Source organism: Amblyomma americanum, chromosome 5 (assembly GCF_052857255.1).
Source record: "Amblyomma americanum isolate KBUSLIRL-KWMA chromosome 5, ASM5285725v1, whole genome shotgun sequence".
Classification (NCBI taxonomy): Eukaryota; Metazoa; Arthropoda; class Arachnida; order Ixodida; family Ixodidae; genus Amblyomma; species Amblyomma americanum.
In genome coordinates, this window is record NC_135501.1 from 37,632,300 (window position 1) to 37,653,917 (window position 21,618).

The 21,618-nt window shown below is 47.9% G+C and overlaps 1 protein-coding gene across 1 annotated transcript in view; it reads left to right on the forward strand.

Moving 5' to 3' along the window:
- LOC144134635 (uncharacterized) overlaps positions 1 to 21,299 on the forward strand; it is a 79,808-nt gene extending 58,509 nt beyond the window's left edge. The window contains exon 9 of the mRNA XM_077667506.1: positions 21,166 to 21,299. The gene's annotated coding sequence lies outside the window, so the exon portion shown is untranslated. The remainder of the gene's footprint in view (positions 1 to 21,165) is intronic.
- The last annotated feature ends 319 nt before the right edge of the window (positions 21,300 to 21,618 follow it).

Sequence of the window (21,618 nt, forward strand, 5' to 3'; positions counted from 1 at the left end):
ACGAACATGTTATACGCCTTGTCAGCGCAATTAATCGCAGGAAGATATTCGAAATCAGAATTTAGCACGTCATTCCTGAAGGCATCTAGGCGAGTAGGATTTATTATTTAAACATTTATAAATTGTTTTTTACTATGATGATTGTGTCTATCTATTATTATGAAGGTGGGAAGGTGGTCACTCAAGTCGCAGGTCATCACACCCGCAATGTTATTTTCACTGACCGAGTTAGTAATAATTAGGTCTAACAAAGTTTCGCTATGTTCTGTGATCCTAGTAGGCAAACTGATTTGGTTTGAGCACCCGTTTGAAGTAATGAGCATATTCATAGTGGCTTTGGCTGCTGAATCTCCTAACAAATCAATATTAAAGTCGCCAGCAGATAGAACAAAGTAACCAGCCTCAGAAATAAACGATAAGAACTCTTCGTAGAACGCAAAAAAGTTTTCAACATTTCCATCGGGCGGGCGATAACATACAGAGAAAACAGAATTGTTCACTTTCGCAGTCAAAACCTCGTAATCACAGCAAGAAACAGAGAAACGAGAAAGCAGTTCACATTGCATCCCTTTCTTTAGTAGCATCATTACGCCTCCGCCACGACGATTTGGGCGATTTAAGGAGAATGACTGATAAGGTGTAAACCCGAAGTGACAATGATCATTTTTACACCACGTTTCAGTGAGCATTATCACATCAAACTGAAATGAAAAACTCGAAATAAAATGCTCGATAGAATCTTCTTTGTTACAAAGGGAACGAACATTTAAGTTAAGGCATTTCAAAGCGCTTATTTGATAGCCCGAGACAACAGCATTCAATTCATGTGGCAGGAGAAAGTTGTGACGTGTTGATTCACACATAAAATATTAAAAGAAGCAATATGATCAAGATTGACTGTTCAGATAGATCATGTCGGAAGGTCACGTTCACTGCGCACAATGACAGAAGAATCACCGTCTGCCTTACGCAGATAAATCTTGCCATTTCTGAACCATACATATTTGTAGCCCTTTTTCTTTGCCAACTCTTTCGCTGTTAGAAACAGTTGCCGGCATCGGGTTGTCATATTCTCTAGTATAAAAGTACTGCTCTCATTGTTTCTAAGTTTCCGCCTATTTTCCAACCATTTATCTCTGGTGGCTTGTCGGGCATATCGAACGATTATTCCTGGGACCTTGCCTGCTTTCGCCGGAAGGCGATGAATAGCATCAACATCCAGTTTGCTCAGTTCTGGGACTTCTAACAAACCTGCCACGCTGTTCACTTTCATCAACAAGTCTTCGTTCGGAGTAACCTGAATTCCATGAAATTCCAAGTTTAACTGACGGCTTCTCCATTCAAGTTCATTGATTTCAGTGACTAGCTTTTCAGTCTTCGTCTCGCTACATCGAGCCTTTTGCTCAAGCTTATCTACCCTTTCTTTCACATTTTTTGTGTCGCTTTCTTGTACAGCAAGACGTTTCAGCAGTTCATCATACTTGTCAGACATTACTTCAATACTTTTTTCGATGTTAGAAACAGTCTCTTTTAGGGGCACCAGCCCATCGAGCTTTTCATTCATGCTGATCAATAGGGACCGCAATCCAGCAAACTCTTCCCGAGTTACTCTATCACTCTGATTTTCATCTTTCTGCTTAGCTGCTTTACAACTGGGACATGTCCATTTTTGCTTTGATGACGCGCTTCGGTTTTTAAATTGCTTTTCTGTGAGACCAGCACAGTTTCCAATATGGTAAGAATGGGTACATTCCACACAAGACATAAACGCCTCTTTGGGGTCAACAGCCTCATTACAGGAAAGGCAAGTATTGTTTCCCGACATTGGGACTTCAAGAAGCAGCAACGACCAATTCAAGAAGCAAGCAACAACCAAAATACACAGGTTTTGCAAGTTGGCAGCAGGGCAGCGACAGCAAATTTACAGCTACAAAGGCGTAAAAGAAACGCTACTAACCTGCGAAAAGCAGTGTTGCGTTTAGAAAAGCGTCCACATGCTGCCACTGCTGCCGAGTGCCGTGTGGTTCACGAGTCCAGCTTTTATCCTTGCAGCCGGTAGCCTGCAGCGCCGCTCTGGTTGCAGTTTATCGCTGGTTTCCGCAAACACGTGCCACTGCTACGATGATTGAAGCCCAAGTAGACGCCCACTTCAGGCCAGGCAACAGGATTGCGGGAGAAACGGAGCTGCGAAAAGCAGTGTTGCGTTTAGAAAAGCGTCCACATGCTGCCACTGCTGCCGAGGTTCGGACTGAGGTTCGGACGAAGTCGCTGGAGCTCCGACAAAAGCGTCCTCCGACGGCGTCACGAGCCCACTGACGCTGAGATCAAAGCGCCATCTGTGGCTGCAACTAGAAAACAGCGCGCCTAATATTGAGGCTTGTAGTGCTATCTATAATAGCATTGTAGAAATAACCACCTCCCGCGTGCCAATGTTGACGTTACCGTTGAATATGGTTGATAGAGGCGGAACTATGTAAGTATGACGTCAGGAGACGAAATGGCAGCAAGTTTCGGTCTCTCTAATCCAAGATTGCGGCTATTAAACTTGGTTGTACCCTCTTATCTCTTTCCCTCCCCTCAGCAAAAAATATCCTAAAACGGATAAGAAAACTGTCCCGTTACGGGATCGCTATACATATATACAGACACGTTGCTGTTATTGTTGACAGGAAGAAAGGAATGAAAGTGCATGGGCCTGCCTACTGGCTCAAGCCGGGCCACGCTCGGTGCCGCGTGCTGAAAGTAGGAGAGTTTTAGGATAGAAGGAGAGAGCAGAGAAAAGGAAAGATAGAAAGAAAAGGCACCGTGCGCTAATAGGCCCCTAGGCCCCGGGCCGATCCCGGAGGTAGTGCAATACAGGGCTGACCCGTGCCAGAATGCGTCTAGCACTCCGCCATATTCCAAAAATAAGTTTAATATTTTGGGTCCAAGGACCAGCAATAAACATTAAATCAAGTATCTATACATGTATATATTACAGGTATTTAGGTATCTATAAATGTATACATGTGTACAGTACAGTACTGCTGCTGCCAGAAAAGAATGAAAAGTGCACGGGCCTGCCTAGTGGCTCAAGCCGAGTCACGCTCGCTGCCACGTGTCGATAGTAGGATAGTTAAAGGATAGGAGAGGAAAGATAGAAAGAAAAGGCGCCGCACGCTAATAGGCCCATAGGCCCCAGAGGCAGTGCAATACCGGGCCGACCCATGCCAGAATGCGTCTAGCACTCCGCCATATTCCAAAAATAAGTTTAATATTTTGGGTCCAACGACCAGCAACAGATACTAAATCAGGTATCTATACATGTATAGCTTACTGGTATATAGGTATCTATAATGTATACATGTGTACAGTACAGTACTGCTGCTGCCAGAAAAGAATGAAAAGTGCACGGGCCTGCCTAGTGGCTCAAGCCGAGTCACACTCGCTGCCACGTGTCGATAGTAGGATAGTTAAAGGATAGGAGAGGAAAGATAGAAAGAAAAGGCGCCGCACGCTAATAGGCCCATAGGCCCCAGAGGCAGTGCAATACCGGGCCGACCCATGCCAGAATGCGTCTAGCACTCCGCCATATTCCAAAAATAAGTTTATTATTTTGGGTCCAACGACCAGCAACAGATACTAAATCAGGTATCTATACATGTATAGCTTACTGGTATATAGGTATCTATAATGTATACATGTGTACAGTACAGTACTGCTGCTGCCAGAAAACAATGAAAAGTGCACGGGCCTGCCTAGTGGCTCAAGCCGAGTCACACTCGCTGCCACGTGTCGATAGTAGGATAGTTAAAGGATAGGAGAGGAAAGATAGAAAGAAAAGGCGCCGCACGCTAATAGGCCCATAGGCCCCAGAGGCAGTGCAATACCGGGCCGACCCATGCCAGAATGCGTCTAGCACTCCGCCATATTCCAAAAATAAGTTTAATATTTTGGGTCCAACGACCAGCAACAGATACTAAATCAGGTATCTATACATGTATAGCTTACTGGTATATAGGTATCTATAATGTATACATGTGTACAGTACAGTACTGCTGCTGCCAGAAAACAATGAAAAGTGCACGGGCCTGCCTAGTGGCTCAAGCCGAGTCACACTCGCTGCCACGTGTCGATAGTAGGATAGTTAAAGGATAGGAGAGGAAAGATAGAAAGAAAAGGCGCCGCACGCTAATAGGCCCATAGGCCCCAGAGGCGAGTGCAATACCGGGCCGACCCATGCCAGAATGCGTCTAGCACTCCGCCATATTCCAAAAATAAGTTTAATATTTTGGGTCCAACGACCAGCAACAGATACTAAATCAGGTATCTATACATGTATAGCTTACTGGTATATAGGTATCTATAATGTATACATGTGTACAGTACAGTACTGCTGCTGCCAGAAAAGAATGAAAAGTGCACGGGCCTGCCTAGTGGCTCAAGCCGAGTCACACTCGCTGCCACGTGTCGATAGTAGGATAGTTAAAGGATAGGAGAGGAAAGATAGAAAGAAAAGGCGCCGCACGCTAATAGGCCCATAGGCCCCAGAGGCAGTGCAATACCGGGCCGACCCATGCCAGAATGCGTCTAGCACTCCGCCATATTCCAAAAATAAGTTTAATATCTTGGGTCCAACGACCAGCAACAGGTACTAATTCGGGTATCATGTAATGCTGCCCCCTATATGCATGTGCACTACATTCGTTCCGCTATATATACTCCCACAACGGGCGCCCATCCCGGGACAGTTGTATACCGAATTTGGTAGGCAAATAAAGCCCTATGGGTTGTGGTATAGAAATACAACCACAATTACATAAATGTTAGACATTATATATATATATATATATATATATATATATATATATATATATATATATATATATATATATATATATATATATATATATATATATATATATATATATATATATATATATATATCATCATCATCATCAGCCCTACTACACCCACTGCAGGGCAAAGGCCTCTCCCATGTCTCTCCAATTAACCTTATCCTTTGCCAGCTGCATCCACCCTTTGCCTGCAAACTTCTTAATCTCATCCGCCCATCTAACCTTCTGCCGCCCCCTGCTACGCTTACTTTCTCTTGGAACCCACTCCGTTACCCTTAAAGACCAGCGGTTATCTTGCCTTCGCATTACATGCCCTGCCCAAGCCCATTTCTTTCTCTTGATGTCATTAACCCGTGTTTGTTCCCTCACCCACTCTGCCCGCTTCCGATCTCTTTATATATATATATATATATATATATATATATATATATATATATATATATATATATATATATATATATATATATATATATGCAATTGCTAATTGAAGCGCTAACATATCGCACCGCAAACCGAATTCTAGGCCCACCTTGACCCCTTAAACGAAGCAAATTCCGTTTGAGACGTACCTTGCGGTGGTACGACTCGACAATCGGTAGATGTGCGTCGTAATTTCTTTGATGGATGGGGCCAGGCGGCGTTTGTTCCAATAGGTGGCGTGCGTGCACGCGTAGCCGAGCATGGTGGCAATCCAACCCGTTTCAAAGGGTATCACATTCCGTTTTTCGAGACAAGCGGCGCGTTCTTCGCTTTCTTCATCTAGTAAACCACATAGCTATCGCTCGTTAGTTCAACGTCTTCCAGACGATGGTGGCCTTTTGTATTACTATTCAGAGGGGCTAGGTTACTGTCCAAGTGCAGAAGCCAGTGGTCGGTAATGCCCGGCAGGTATGTAATCGGTGAGACTATGTCAGGTCGATTTCTCAATATTAAATTAAACGTATTCTTCGCGTTAGCTGTTATTCTAGTTGCTTGTGTGCACAATTGCTGTAACGAGAACACTGTCCATGCATCTAAAAATTTGCCACCTTGAGACGAGAAAGGAGGTATTAAAGGGGAGTAAGAGTGACTTCAGTGGCCGCGCTGGTAGAAAGAGGCAAAGGTTTTAAGAGGTCCATGCTAAGTTCGGAAAAGTGACATCGCCAAATAAGAATATTGGGGGTGAAAGCGCTTCACTAACTTACAATTGGGTCGTAAAGTTAATCGTGAAACCTAGGCGACGAGGAAAGTGAACGGTCGCATACACCTACTGTTACTTACTAATGATTAAGAGTGGTCGGAGGCTACGCTATTTATAGACTATTCTGCACATGTATACAAGATGAGATATCATTAGCAATAGCTACAAGCACTCCGCGGCCTCTCTGAATGCAGCTATCTCAGCAAAAGAATGAAGAACTATGAACATTTAAAAAGGTATCAGTGTGGCGAACATGCGCAGTGAGGAGATTTCTGTTAACGCGGTGATTTTAGCGGAACAAGTGTCGATACCTGGTAACAGAGAGTTATCCGTTTTGAAGTAAAAAGAGCACATACCTAAGATATTGATACGTGACCACTACCCGTCCATAGTGCGTAGGACGTGCTAGCCGAGATAGCGGAGTTACTGAACTGGCAATTTCGTTGCGCGACTCAATGTTAAACATAGTGCCAGCGCTTGGAAAATAAATGAAGCACTGCTTGCTTATAAAGAACTTGTAGCTTTGAATATGGGTAAGTGATTCAGGTTGGCTTTTCTCTAAGTCAAGAAGCTTTCTGCGTGCCAGGTGTGTTGCCACCAAGTAATCTTTAGTAAAGGTGACCTTGGTTTCCTTCAGGCTGTTGCAATTGGTGAGTATTAATTCTTTGGTGTTAAAGATCGAAAATGTCCCATTAAAGGATATCATCTGGCACTTGTGAAAGTTCCTAAACGGTGCGCGCGTCAAATTCTGTGCGGAGAAAGGGAGTCAGGGAGGTAATCGTGAAGTTATAGTAGTTAGTTTTTCCTCAGAGTCTTGCCAGGTTTACTCGGAATCAGGATTGCCATAGAAATTAAATGGTTACGCGGCGATCTGTCGTCACATTCATTGTAATTCTGATTGCTTTGTGCTTACCAGCGTGGAAAGTTGATCTGTTTGAATATGTAGGCTGGAAATTTTCTTGCCGAGTTCTATTTTTATACAGTTTTCTTAAAACACATCTAAAAGGGTCTGAATTGCGGTGATTTTTTTAAAATGTTTTTCTGTCCGGTTTTCATAGATTTTACGTCAGCTACTAATTCTGTATGTGCTTTAGAATTTTGCAGGGAATGGGTGCGAACATACTTTAGCAAATCAAACATGACTTTCATCGGTTCTGTCGGATTGAAGGGTAAAAATTCGCGACGCTTAATTTCAAAGTCTGAACAAATCTACCGCGTCTGTCGGGACGAATGCACCGCAAGTCCGCCAAACTGGCTCTTAGGAAGCGAGTGATTTCGAGGCGCTTAAAATTTTCATGTATATTGTAACGAAGACAGGACCGGCACAGATCACAGTCTCAGCGAAGTCCAGCGCACAGCAGGGAACTCACAAGATGGCTGTCCGAACCACACACACACTTCGTCTTTGTCCACCGGCACACGCACACTTCGTCTTCATCGTCGGCGCGCTCCCATGAGCACGCGCCATTACCCCCGCCATCAAGGCGGCGGCCCGACGCCGGAAACGAACACGGACAGCAAAGGTAATGTTCGGTATAGACGGCGGACGGCTGAGAATACAGAGAGCTGTTAAGCTGGTAAAGCGGCGGGTTGCAGCCTGTCATGGTAGGGCTTCATGCGCACCACGTGGACAGTCTCGGTCGGATGGCGCCGACGTGGTGAGGAGGTCGTGTCCCGCGGAAAAACTTCGTATGTGACATCACTTATACGACGAACCACCTCGTACGGACCGAAGTAGCGTCGGAGGAGCTTTTCGGAGAGTCCGCGGCGGCGCACAGGTGTCCATACCCATACAGAGTCGCCGGGCTCGTACCGAACGCATCGGTGTCGGAGGTTGTAGCGACCAGCGTCGAGTTGTTGTTGATGTCGAATCCGGCACCTTGCGAGTTGGCGGGCTTCTTCAGCACGCTGGACGAATGTGTCAACGTCAGCGTAGGAGCCGATGTCTCCGTCGTTGTGAGCAGCGGGTAGCATAGCATCCAGCATGGTAGTGACACACCGTCCGTAGACCAGCTGGAAAGGTGTAAGGCGGGTAGTCTCCTGTTCTGCCGTATTATAGGCGAAGGTTGCATAAGGAAGAACTTCGTCCCACGTACGATGCTCAACGTCGACATACATAGCAAGCATATCTGCAAGCGTCCGGTTGAGGCGTTAGGTCAAGCCGTTTGTTTGGGGATGATAGGCTGTTGTCTTCCAGTGACTGGTGTGGGTGAGTTCGAAGAGAGATTGCATTAATGCCGCCGTAAAGGCGGTTCCACGGTCCGTGATGACGACTGATGGCGCACCGTGACGCAAGACGATTGATGTAAAAAAACTGAGCCACTTCAGCAGCACTAGCGTGGGGGAGCGCCTGTGTCTCGGCGTACCGCGTTAAGTAGTCCGTCACCACAACAATCCATTTGTTCCCAGAGGAAGACAATGGGAATGGGCCCAGCAAGTCCATGCCCACTTGTTGGAAAGGTGTTGTAGGCGGTGAGATGGGCTGGAGAAGCCCTGCCTGTTTAACTGGTGGTGTCTTTCGTCGCTGGCAGTCACGGGAGGTCCTCACATATTGCTGGACTGATGAGAGCAACTTTGGCCAGTAATACTTCGTACGAATGCGGGCATACGTCCGCGTAACACCCAAATGTCCAACCGATGGCTCGTCGTGGCAGGCGTGCAAGATTTCTGGACGGAGTTCGGATGGCACAACCAGAAGAAAGGTTTCCGTGTTATGGGCGAAGTTCCTCTTGTAAAGGACGCCATCTCGGAGACTGTAGGAACCCAAACCTCGAACGAAATGCCGCGGAACAGCGACGTTAAGGCCCTCCAGATGCTCGATGAGCGGACGCAACTCTGAGTCAGCCCGTTGACGCCGGGGCATATCGGACGGCGTGACGAGAGCAAAAAACGGCAAGTCGTCCTCCGTTTCGGCCGGAGCAACGTCGGCAGGTGCACGTGACAAACAATCGGCGTCATTGTGCTTACGGCCGGACTTGTACACTACCGTGATGTCGTATTCCTGGAGGCGAAGGCTCCATCTCGCAAGCCGTCCCGAAGGGTTTTTGAGATTGGCTAGCCAGCATAACGAATGATGGTCAATGACAGCTCAAAACGGGCGGCCATAGAGATATGGTCGGAACTTGCTAATCGCCCACACTACCGCAAGGCATTCCTTCTCTGTGGTAGAGTAGTTTGCCTCTGCGTTCGAGAGGGAGCGGCTGGCGTACGCTATGACTTTCTCGTTGCCATCCTGCCACTGAACGAGAATAGCGCCGAGACCAACATTGCTGGCGTCAGTATGAATTTCAGTGGCCGCTCGTTCATCAAAATGAGCGAGTATTGGGACAGTTTGTAGGCGGCTGCGTAGCTCGTTGAAGGCAGATTCCTGATCATCATGCCACACAAAAGATACATTGTCTCTAGTAAGCATTGTAAGGGGCTCGGCAATTGTGGAAAAGTTTTCAACGAAACGTCTGTAATAGGCACAGAGGCCAAGAAACCTACGAACTGACTTTTTGTCGGTTGGGCGCGGGAACTGTGCCACAGCGGCAGTCTTCTCCGGGTCAGGACGGACTCCGTCAGCGCTTATCACGTGACCAAGAAAACTGAGCTCTTCGAAACCAAAGTGACACTTTTGTGGCTTTATCGTCAACTGTGCCGAACGGAGCGCCTGTAACACCATTCGCAGCCGGTTGAGGTGTTCCTCGAAGCTAGGAGCAAAAATGACAACATCATCAAGGTACACTAGGCACGTCTGCCATTTCAGCCCAGAAAGAAAGGTGTCCATCATGCGTTGGAAAGTTGCTGGCGCAGAACAGAGTCCAAAGGGTAGCACTTTGAATTCATAAATGCCGTCAGGTGTCACGAACGCTGTCTTCTCTCTGTCCCTTTCGTCCACTTCGATCTGCCAGTAGCCATTCTTAAGGTCGGGTGAAGAAAAATATTTAGCGTCACGCATTCGATCCAAGGCGTCGTCGATACGTGGAAGGGGGTAAACGTCACGTTTCGTGACACGATTCAACTTCCGATAATCGACGTAGAATCGCAAGGTGTTATCCTTTTTCTTCACCAATACCACAGGCGAAGCCCAGGGGCTCGTGGACGGCTGGACTACGTCGTCTGCAAGCATTTCTTGCACTTGGGATCGTATAGCCTCCCGTTCCAGCGGCGACACACTGTACGGGTGTTGGGATATGGGGCTAGTCTCCTCGTTGATGATGATGCGGTGTTTGGCTACCGGGGTGCGCCCTACCTTTGATGTCGTGGCGAAGCACTCTGCGAAATTGTGAAGGAGCTCTAACAAGCGCTGCTTCTGACCCACCGACAAGCCGGGATTAATGTCCACGGTAGACAGAACGGCTGCTGCATCGCGTCCGTCCGGCGACGGTAGCTCCAGAGCACATATTTCTGCGGGCTCAACGAAGTCGGTAACGTATGCGACGGCCGTTCCTTTCGCAATAGGCTGGAACTCTGTTCCGAAGTTGGTGATCAAGAGTGTCGCAGAGTGATCCCGTAAGCGAACAAAGCCCTCTTGCAGCGCAGATTCCTTTCTCGAGTAGAAGGCTGACGTTTCTCTCTGCCATAACGTCTCGATCACCGGGCGAGTCACTTTGCACGGGGACCATCATGCTGCACCGCGGAGGCACCGTCACGTAATCAGCAGCAATACGCTGGGCGGTTATCCTGGAGTCGTCTGGGTCGGCGATTTCAATTGCTTGCGTCGGCGAAAACGTCACGCGCGGCTCTTGTAAATTGATAACGGCGCCGTTAGCTTGTAAAAAGTCCAGGCCGAGAATGACATCGCGCGAACAGTGAGGTAGGACAACAAAGTCACAAACGTAAACAAATCCGTCGATTGTAACTCTCCCCGTACACCGGCCAACCGGGGTTATTAGGTGCCCACCAGCTGTGCGAATCTGAGGCCCAGTCCACGCGGTTAAAACTTTCCTCAGTCCTTTTGCTAGCTCGTTGCTCATAACCGAATAGTCCGCTCCCGTATCAACCAATGCCGTAACTGCTAAATCGTCGATATCGACCGGTAAGTCCGAAGCTGCACATCCTTTGTGATCGTCACGTGTCCTCGTTTGATAGCCGTCGTCTGGTCGGGAACGCGATGGAGGATGTTCGGCTGTTCGCTCGTCAGCGGCCTTACCTCCGCAGGCCGCTGGGTCTAGTTCCACCGGCGAGGACTCGGTGAGCGGCTGAAACGGCTTGTCGAAGGACGGGGACTCGGCGAACGATAGCGGGTAGAGGTTGGTGGGCGGTAGTCAGGGCGAGGGAAATCAGTGTGAGTGGGATCCCGGCGCGTTGATAGGTGCTCCTCAATTTCGCGGGGCCGTTCGCCATTGGGCGGACAGGGGACTCGCGGATGAAATCCGCGAATTCCAGCTCGACGATAAGGGCACCACCGCAAGATATGGCCAGCCTCACCGCAGTGGTAGCAAAGGGGCCGCTGGTCAGGTGCCCGCCACACGTCCGTCTTCCGCAGTCTGGCCTCGGGCAACACAGGGACAGGCGGGGGCCGCGGCTGGAAAGCAGATGCAGATGGGCTTGTGCTCCAAGGGGCGAGGTCACAGTTCTGTAGGAGTACCGACGCGTACGTCTGGCGCGGGGGCGTCGGTGTAAGGGCGGCAGGGGCAACAGGTTCAGGGACCACCTGCTGCACTTCCTCTCGGATAATTTGTGCTAACGATGGGCACTGCGGCTGCGAGTGGGCAGAGAGGCGCATTTTGTGCAGCTCTTCTTTGACGATAGATCGAACCAGCTCCCGAAGGGTGTCAGCGGAGTCGCTGGAGGCTGGCGCAAAGTCGGCAGTTGATACGGTGTTCACGGCGCGATTGTAATAGCGGGCGCGTTGTTGCAGGGTCTTTTCGACGGTAGTGGCCTCCGATAGAAACTCCGAAGTGGTGTTAGGTGGGTTTCGCACAAGCCCAGCAAACAGTTCTTCTTTTATCCCGCGCATCAGATGGTGCACTTTCTTGTCCTCGGCCATGTTTGGATCCGCCCTTCTGAACAGTCGTGTCATGTCCTCATAATACATTGCGACGCTCTCATTGGGTCGCTGGTTTCTTGACTGCAGCGCCGACTCAGCTCGTTCCCGACGGTCGGTGTTGACGTAGGTCGCCAGCAACTGGCTACAGAACCGTTCCCAAGAAGGAAACGTTGTCTCGTGGTTCTCGTACCACGTCCGCGCCGAGTCGTCAAGAGCGAAGTAAACATTGTGCAGCTTCCGCTCCGCATCCCAGCCGTTGTACCTGGCAACGCGCTCGAACTGGTCAAGCCAGTCCTCCGCGTCCTCAAACACTTCGCCATGGAAGGTCGGCGGCGATCGCGGCTGGAGGACCAGGAAATGAGCAGCTGAGTTCCCGTTGTCAGCCATAGCTGCCGCGTCTCCGTTGCTAGCCATGGGTGCCGCGTCAGTCCTGCGCGTCGCAGCTGGAGTCCTGGTCCTAGGGGATAACGGACCGTACTCTGGTGACTGACCTTGGATTCGGCGGCTCGTACTGCGATGAATCGGAGTCAAATCCGTGTTCATAGAGAGCCTTCGGGGCACGTAGATGTTGGAAAGTACCCAGCATCTCCACCAAAAATGTAACGAAGACAGGACCGGCACAGATCACAGTCTCAGCGAAGTCCAGCGCACAGCAGGGAACTCACAAGATGGCTGTCCGAACCACACACACACTTCGTCTTTGTCCACCGGCACACGCACACTTCGTCTTCATTGTCGGCGCGCTCCCATGAGCACGCGCCAATATGACGAATTCGAGCGTATAATGGGGGGCCCAGGGTCGCTGTCCACATTACCCGCATGCAAACGTAAAAGCGTCGTAAAAAAACAATCAAAGAAAGCTACGAAACTATGGATACGGAACAGTACTAAGCAGACGTTATTACTTTTCTTAGCGTATAAAGGAAGGTTTGTAAATACATGCATAACAAAAACGAAGCGGTTCAGTGGCAGGTTACAAGTACTGTTGCCGAGTCCACTGAAGTGGAGGCCACTGTGCTGGCTTCTTAAATACTTGGATGATGACGATGTTGCAATTGATCAGAGAGGTGGTTTGAAGGCGAGTTGTACCGGAATGGAAGCGTCCAGGAAAGGCGCGAAAACAAGACGCAAATAGACCACCTCGTCAGTCGCGTAGGCACCGTAGTGACCCACTGTCGGGAGTGTCGATAGCTGGCATATCCGGCCGCACGAAGTGACCGATAGCCAGGGCACAAAGAATAAAAGCAGGGCCGGCATAGAAAAAGAAAGCGCTTCAGTGGCAGATTGAAAGTAGTGTCTCCGTGTCCGCATTGCTGTTTCTATAGCTACTGAACGTGAAGAGAACCACACGGAAATTATATACTGCAATACAAGGCGTCATGGTTATGAAGTACTATCAGCGTCAAATGAAATGCGAACCGCGGAAAGCGTGGCCAAAGGTCCCAGTTACGCATCAGCCTGTCGACAGGAAACCCAGGCGCGCCCATCCGGTTTTCGTTATTTTTGCTTGTTTTCTTTGAGATTCCTTTTCGCGTTTCGCCACTGAAGCGCTCCAATAATTCTTTTTTATGTAAGGAAACTTGTGCAGCGCGATCAGTTTTAATTGTTCGCTTTGCAGCGAGACGGTGATAATACGACGATGACGGAAGCAAAATTATAGCACTGCAGGCAAGCGATCCCAGAACGCCTGCTTCACTGAACTACGCTGGCCGGAGCCACCGCACCAGCGAAACCGCGCTTCGCAAGTGTCCATACGTAGAAAGAATAGATGCGGCGCTCCAGTGGCAAAACGCGACAACGAAAGTAAAATAAAACACAAGCAAAAGTATCGCAAACCGTATGGGCGCGCCTATGCTTCCTGTCGACAGGCTGAAGCATAAGCTGAGCCAGCTGCCGCCCTTTCCGCGGTTAGCTTTTCATTTGACGATGACAGTACATAATGCGACATCAAGGGATGGCTTCGAACAATACGCGTACGCTCATGTGCGGAATTCTAGCTTTCGCATGTGTCGGCTTCTCGTGACTGCGTCAACTTGAGAACGAAAGAGCCCCGAGGGTGAAGCACGAGAATCCAGCTCAGCGTTCGATTAAGTCAATCTTGGATCGTCAACTCTGCGGCCTGGTGACGTTCTCTCATCATTCGAGACATTTGTGAACCAGACCTGTGGCGTCACTTTGGTGACTCCGCACGATGAATCAAACTTGGACATGAAGCTCTCTCTCACCCTGCGGTCACAATGGCTACAAAGAAGAGCGGATGCCGCCACCCTGGCACTCGCAAGAGGTCCTCTGGACGGAGCCTCCCAACAGTCTTCCAGTTTTCGAGCCCACGTACATCAGCGTCTGTTTACGGCAGTTCGAGGCAAGCCTAGCCCTAAGCGGTATCGCAGCATAGGATTTCCGGTACGTGGTACTCCTTGAAGTGTTTCCACTTCACCTCGAACTCTTCGCTGCCCTCATACTGGACCTGGACTTTCCAAACCGTCGTGGCTGCGATTTAAGCCACTAATGAATTGTTTATCACCCGATTCCGGGTAACACTTTTGACATCCCTCTACGACTGCAGTCGGGCTGTCCCTCTGCTCTGGCTACTAACGGTTTGCAACCGGCATCCTATTGCCTCATCCCTACACCACAGGCCAGCTGCCCCTTCTCATCAGCGTGCCTGAGGTTCTCGGCTGGGCACAGCTTTCACGTTACTGATCGCTGCTTCGGAAGCTACATCTACAGGGCTGTTTAGGGAACTTCCTGGTTCTAAGCCGTACAATGAAGTGCGAGTGGCCGTCCTGGCGGACTTCAGCGGAGCCTAACATCCGCAACCGATCTACACCGCTGCAGACCCCGCGTCGCCACCGGAAGCAAATCCTCACACATCGTCCCAGTTCTCTCCCCTTGACCTCGTCTGTCCGAACAATACTCAGCTCACATGTATTGTCTCTGCTTGCAAACCAGAGTGCCGTCAGCCCGAGACACACTATTCTATGCTGAACCAACTAGGGCCGCATCTGCTTTTGATATATACCATCCGGTAAGCTTAACCTTCGCGCCGTCACCTTCAGTTCCTGTGACTGAGATCTTGTTGCGTCTTATCTTCTTTCGAAATCCCAGGATTGGGAGGAGAGCTTCAGAGTAGCAGCTGGCTGCTCCTCACGACCTTCGCCCTGGGCTCTTTTCCTCCCAGATAGCGTCTGGCACTTTCCGGTTCCTGAAGCATGCGCCTTATGCAGCATCGTTCATCAAACCCTTGGGAGCACCACCTCCTTCCTCTAGAAGGCCGCGCTTCGTGTACCCTCAACGCGCAACGCAGGCAAGCTGTCTCCGAGAATGTCACGCCATAAGCCAAGCTGTCTCCGAGAATTTCACGCCATAAGCCTGTTCACTGCTCCACGTTGCGGTTTTCCTATTGACACCGACTCATCGACTGTAGCTACCGACATTGACAACTGTGCGAAAGCGTCTCAATAGCAGATTTGTCCACCTATCCCTGTCCGGTACACTCGACAGAATCTCCGATCCTGCAGGTGTGAACTATAGGCCGTACGTATACAACGCCCTACAGTCGCACTAATACAGAGCCTTAACGGAATAGCCATTCTCCCGCCCACGTCCGCTCCAGGCTCTTTGTATACAATGCGTTGAACAACTCAAGAATTGCAAGAAAAATACCTGCGCTATCGCATCGAGCTGTTAGCCGATGCTGTCCCGCTCATTTTAGCTGAGTCCGCTCATTTCTCTGTGAGGCTGCTGTGAGGACGTTCCCTCCCATTGTGCCATTCTGGTGCTCCCCGCATTATCGTTGTAATCGCTTCAACGTCTTCCGTCATCCGAGACCGCTGGACGACATGCCTTCTTGCCTATCTCCTCCATTAATGGCGCAACTTAGTCAGCAACCGCTAAGCCAGCCACGACCACGAGACACTTGAGCTCTGCTCTAGAGCCACTCCCCTACCGATCGCGATCACCTGCTCATGGTCGAAGGCCATTCCTAGCGAATTCCTTCGACCTTGGACTCCGCCATTGAGGGCCCTTGTGACGGTGTGTTCTTATTTTTTGCTGCTGTTTGCGCCCCAACCTGATGAAAACGAAGGAGCCACTAGGGGAAAGCATGACATACCTGCTCAGCGTTAAAAGAAACCAGTCTTGGAGGGAGTACACCATGGCCTGGTCGCATTAACTCGTCCTTCGCGAACTGCGTATTGCAGACCTGACATCAAAGGCGGATGGTACATAATTAAAAAGCAGTGTATCTACATAAGATTTGGTGTGAATAACGCGATACACACTTACGAAAACGACAACTGGAACGGTGGACACAGGACCAGCGCGCAATAACAGCTGATGTTTATTTTGGCACGAGGGTACATAAATACATTTCATGCACATGCTAAAAACAATCAATTCAATGCCAACGGCTGTGTCGCACACTCCTTCGTTTCTTGATTAGATTTAACTCCTCATTTCACGCCAAATGTACAACTAACTAGCCCACATTGCTGCTTTGCTACATTACATGACGGAAGTAATATTATGTAAATTAAACGACATGGTGTCATATGCGTGCACTTCATGCAAAACAGTGTAGTTCTTTCACGAACCTAAGAGCAGATTAAAAATAAGAAAAACCACGAAACGTCTCAAATAAGCCAATAAATTCACATTTACTGAACTGCAGGGAGAGATACGTAAAACGTTTCTAAACCAAACGCGAGCACCATCTTCTCGTATTTTATGATCATCTCTTGCTCTGTTTTTTGTCTTGTGTCAGTGCTCTCCACTTTCTCTTATACTCCAAGTACCAAGTAGCGCAAACCAAATTTTCACTTGAGCGCCTGTACTTGAAACAGGAATCTTTATTTTTTTTTGTTCGGGCTGCAGCGATTAACCTGCAAGGCTGGTTTCTGAAAAGTTAAAACTTGTGAAGTACTTTTTGGTTAACTGGATGCGCATCGATTTCACATACGCATTAAGAGAGACCAGAAAATTATATATATGCATTATTTCACCCGTAAATTTACTATTGCCACTTAGTCTGGGGGACCGCACGCCTACACCAAATTAACCGCCCTCTCATTATGCAGAAAAAGGTCATCCGTATTATATCCTCCGCCGATTACGTGGTACATACACCACCGTTTTTTATCCTACACAATATGCTGCCAGTAAACAAAATGTTAGAGTACAACGTGCTGCTTCTTTTGAAATATATGAACTCCCACTTTAGCAAATTCCCCCTAAAGCTTGCATCCTTACAAAAAATGCACCCACCCAGATATACACGTAAAAGAAACAAATGGACGGTACCTCAGGTTCGCATACACTATGGGAGGCAAATGATGCACTTCGTAATTTCTAACACACTTGATCCAAATGAATGGTGGAGCGAAAATGCCGGCTGTAGAACAAATGTTTTTATGAGAAATGTTCTCAGTCGTATGGAGGATAATGACAGTTTTTTCTCTTAAATATTGTTTGCTGTACTTGCTTGCAAATCTTTACTGTGCCTCCTTATAAACAGAAAATTTCACCTCCCTATCTCTATTATCTCATAGGGAACATCTTTGTAATCATGTATATTACTTAGAACTACTTTGTAGTGTTGTGTTCTACATGTCTCATTTTGATTTCATGTATTGCTCTTCTTGTCTGTCATATTGTGTCATGCTCACTTTGATTTAATTGATAAAAATCCCTTACATGCTTCGTGTCTATTGAGCTTCAAAATTGCATCGCTTATCCTAATTCATCCTGCGCTTTATTATGTTTGTGAATTCTGTATGCTGTCTTCTCCCTTGTAATGGGCCCCGGGCCTAGTCAATCTACTCTGAAGAAGCTTTTAAAAAGCGCTAGCTCTTACTCATCACTTTTCTAGATTTCTTGGGGTCTCCTACCACCTCCCTTCGTCGTGAAATTTCTTAGGCCGAGAGATTCAAGATGCCGGCCCCCATAGTAAATCGATATAGCAACTCAATTGGTGTTTGACTGGTGACGCCATTAGTATATTGAAGTCGTGATTGATTGGTGACGTCACTCATATATCGAACTGGTGATTGACCGGTGGCATAACATTTAAATCTAAGAAGTCATATTCGTATTTCCTTAGGTGTACCTCACTTTAATCTCCCAAATATCGATTCTAGTAAACAAAACTGCTAACGCTCGTTGCTTGAACATCTTCCAGACGGTGGCGGCGTCATTTTTTTTTTTTTTTGCCCAGGGTCCTTTTTTTCTTTTAGAGAAATAAAGAATATATGAGCAAAAAAAAAGGGATCGAGAACTTGTGATTGGGTGAGTTGCCGGTAGAATTTGAAAAAAAGCGTCTTCTGAAGCTGGAGGACAATGTTGTAACGAACCGAAAAGCGTGGTTTCTGGCTGGTTGTGGGTTCTGTTGTGTGCCTGCAGCGCCCGTGCCCTTGATGTGAATAAATGGATTAAACGCTCGTGTCCTAACCTAAATGTTTTCTGACACAGCTTCGCAGGCCAAGTGCGTGTTGGTATCTAGTCTTCGTCCAAACCGCAGGTAGTTCATATTTCTTCCAGATGGGCCAGTGGGCATCACGTGTGCTAGCACAGAGGTTCGATGGGCAGAAATCCTGGGTTGTATTGGGATTAGGACACGATCGGAACGCTTTTATCAAGGCAGCAGTCTTCGAATTGGTGTACACGCCATTCAAGAGCTTGAATCGGTATTTCCCTACCTTAATGGATTTCGCTACATTCTTCTCGGGCGCTTTTCATCTTCCTTGCGTCGCCGCTAAGCATGCTGCTGAGACACTAGCCGATAATTTCTCCAGTCGGAATCCGAAAGTAAGAAATAGCGTGATGGGCAACCTCCCATCAAACAAAATATGGGGCTTTAACGTAGTTAAACCTATCAGACGTGCGAAAGCATGTGTTTAGCTTGGTTGGCTTATGGTTTTTGCTGCTGGGGCGTGAGCACATGTGGCGCCGATTTTCGACTCAGGTTAAGCTCTGATCGAAATTATGCTGATCTGATCCCTTAGCACTGCGAATGAAGGTAGATGAAGGCGACCATGTACCATGAACAGCGCGAGAGTGTGTTGCAGTTCAATACGAGGCTTGGTCGGCTGCGGCGATAGCACAGTGTCCTTGCGCAGTGGGCAGTGAAGCTGGTCTGCCAACGCCGGCGCGTGTTCGAAACTAAGGCAACATGTATTTTATTTCTGCATGGGCTGCTGCAACGCTAAGTTTTGCCAACGTCACCGTCAGGGACAAACTTCACACGAATTCGGTGAGGCGGTCAAACCTCGTGAAGTAGTCCTTTAGCACTGATATAAGCGGCCAGGCTTGATTCAGTACGCTGATTACACCCTTCCCAAAAATAGGCAATGACTAATAGTTTGGTAGAAAAATTCAACCAGATGTGCAAGTTGATGCTGAAGTGCATGTGTACCCGGAAACCTCATGTAAATGTAGTAAAAAGGGGTATGCGTTAATATTATTCGGCGCTTTCTGATAACCTTTTACCCATCACATCACGACTAGCTGTCGATGCTTACACTTGAACTGTCTGCATTTTTGCGTTTTCTTCAGCTTACTTGCATTAAATACCACAGTCTGGGTAAAATTGAAGGTTCAGTCGATTTTACCACCTGTGTCATTAATGGCCTAGCACCCTCTCCCAAGTTCTGGCCTTTCTGGTGATTTCCAATAATAAGTATGAACATGGTCGTTCCTGCTATACATACGTCTTCAGAGCTAAGCTATCCGGCACTCGGTAAGCTCTACAGTACCCCATTTCGTGCTTTCAGAGCTCTTCAAGCAGCACAGAAGAGATACGCCCATTCGATAGCCTTTTTGTTATAAAAATTGAGGGATTAATTTCGAGTTCTAACGCCTTTGTAACGAGAGGTTCTTTGCGGTCCCCGTAGCCTCATAGGCGTGATATCCGCATTGATGAGTTCCTCCACAGCCACTGGGGATTAAGATATGCAGGTTGAGTTATCTGGTAAATGGTGGCGAATTATTACACTAAGGAGGAAAACTGCTGATTTGTTGAGGGGTTGATTTTTAGAAAAATTGATAGCTAATTTGTCATCTGCAAACAGCTCACTTTTCAACGCTGAGTAAATTAAGCATTCTACAACATTGCTCATGCTGTGCACAAAACTCTTCAATAAGGTAGTAAGTGTTTGGTGGTATGGTATAGAACTTCGCCATCGCAATTCTAGCATGATGTTTGATTAGGGTACATGGTGGGAAAGCATGCACAAAGTACATATTGGTTGCTGTAACGTTAAGAGTGAGGATCAGTTCAGGGAACAAACGAGAGAAACGGCAACCCGGCTAAGGTTATGAGAAGAACGTGCGCATCAGCAGCACACGTACTGTCGACCATAGAGAATTCGGGCCCGCTTCCTAGTCTACTCCAGACAAAGATAAACGTAGAAGAGAAGCCTCGGTTAAGCCGGCGGGTGCGGTTAGCAAGCTGCATTATCCACCAATTAAGAGAAGAAGGTTAACTGCCGAGTATTTGCACAGACCTCCGTCTCCCCTTGCACGTAGCTGGAGTCATGATGGTGAAGAGGAAGAACGGCTTCAAGATAAAATTAAGCATTAGGTAGAAATGTACTCCTGTAAGTGATAAAACAGGTGTAACTGTTGGGTATGCTACTTACGGAATGGTAGAAGAAATGAGGAAGCCTACCGGCAGTACACAAAAATGCAGCAGCGTTTGAGGCACAGCTTTCTGGAACTCGCTCCGTCGATCTGTCGCCTAAGCACGGAACAGTTTTTTAACAATACAGGATTATCATCGACATATGTTCGTGTGGCGTCATGACCATGTTTCCCTGACGACTAGCTTGACGTCAGCCTCACTGCAGCCTACGTCACACATAGCAGCGCCGAATTGCTGAGTACCTAATGAATGAAAAAGGATCTGAACCGTTGCATCATACGTTCATCGGTAACTAACAGATTGTCATTCAACATCCCACTACTATATGACATAAATGGTGACTAGTATCCCTGCTTAATGTTTCTATTGCCACGCTCTCTCTTTTGGTGCAATTCAGTGCATTCGTCTGTGGGCAACGAGTGATGACTACGGTTATTTTTAGTATTTTTACTTCGTTCTTGGATCAATCCTATTTTGCATGTGAACTCGATGCGCAGTAGTTTCAGTGCCAACCATGCCTCTTCTTTTTGCGCAGGAATATAACAGGCCAAGGCAAGCCACAAGGTCAACGCCGCCGGATGCGTGATAGCTGACCACATGTGTCCAACAAGGATATTTTGTAATGTCCCACTCGTATAATTCAAAACATTAAACAAATAGACATCTCGAGACGTGTGTGTCACTTTGGTTCGCACAATGGAAGTTTTGATGTCATGCCTAAGGCAAATACAGGGCGCCGTGATCAACTTTAGGGCGCCCTCTATAAGTGCGCGCGGATTCGTATCGGCAAAGCCGCAGATTAGATAACTTGGTCGGGTTCGAACACGGGAACTCGACTACTGACCTGGAGTTCCCGGGTTCGAACCCGACCGCGTCGGCTGCGTTTTTATGGAGGAAAAACGCTAAGGCGCCCGTGTGCTGTGCGATGTCAGTGCACGTTAAAGATCCCCAGGTGGTCGAAATTATTCCGGAGCCCTCCACTACGGCG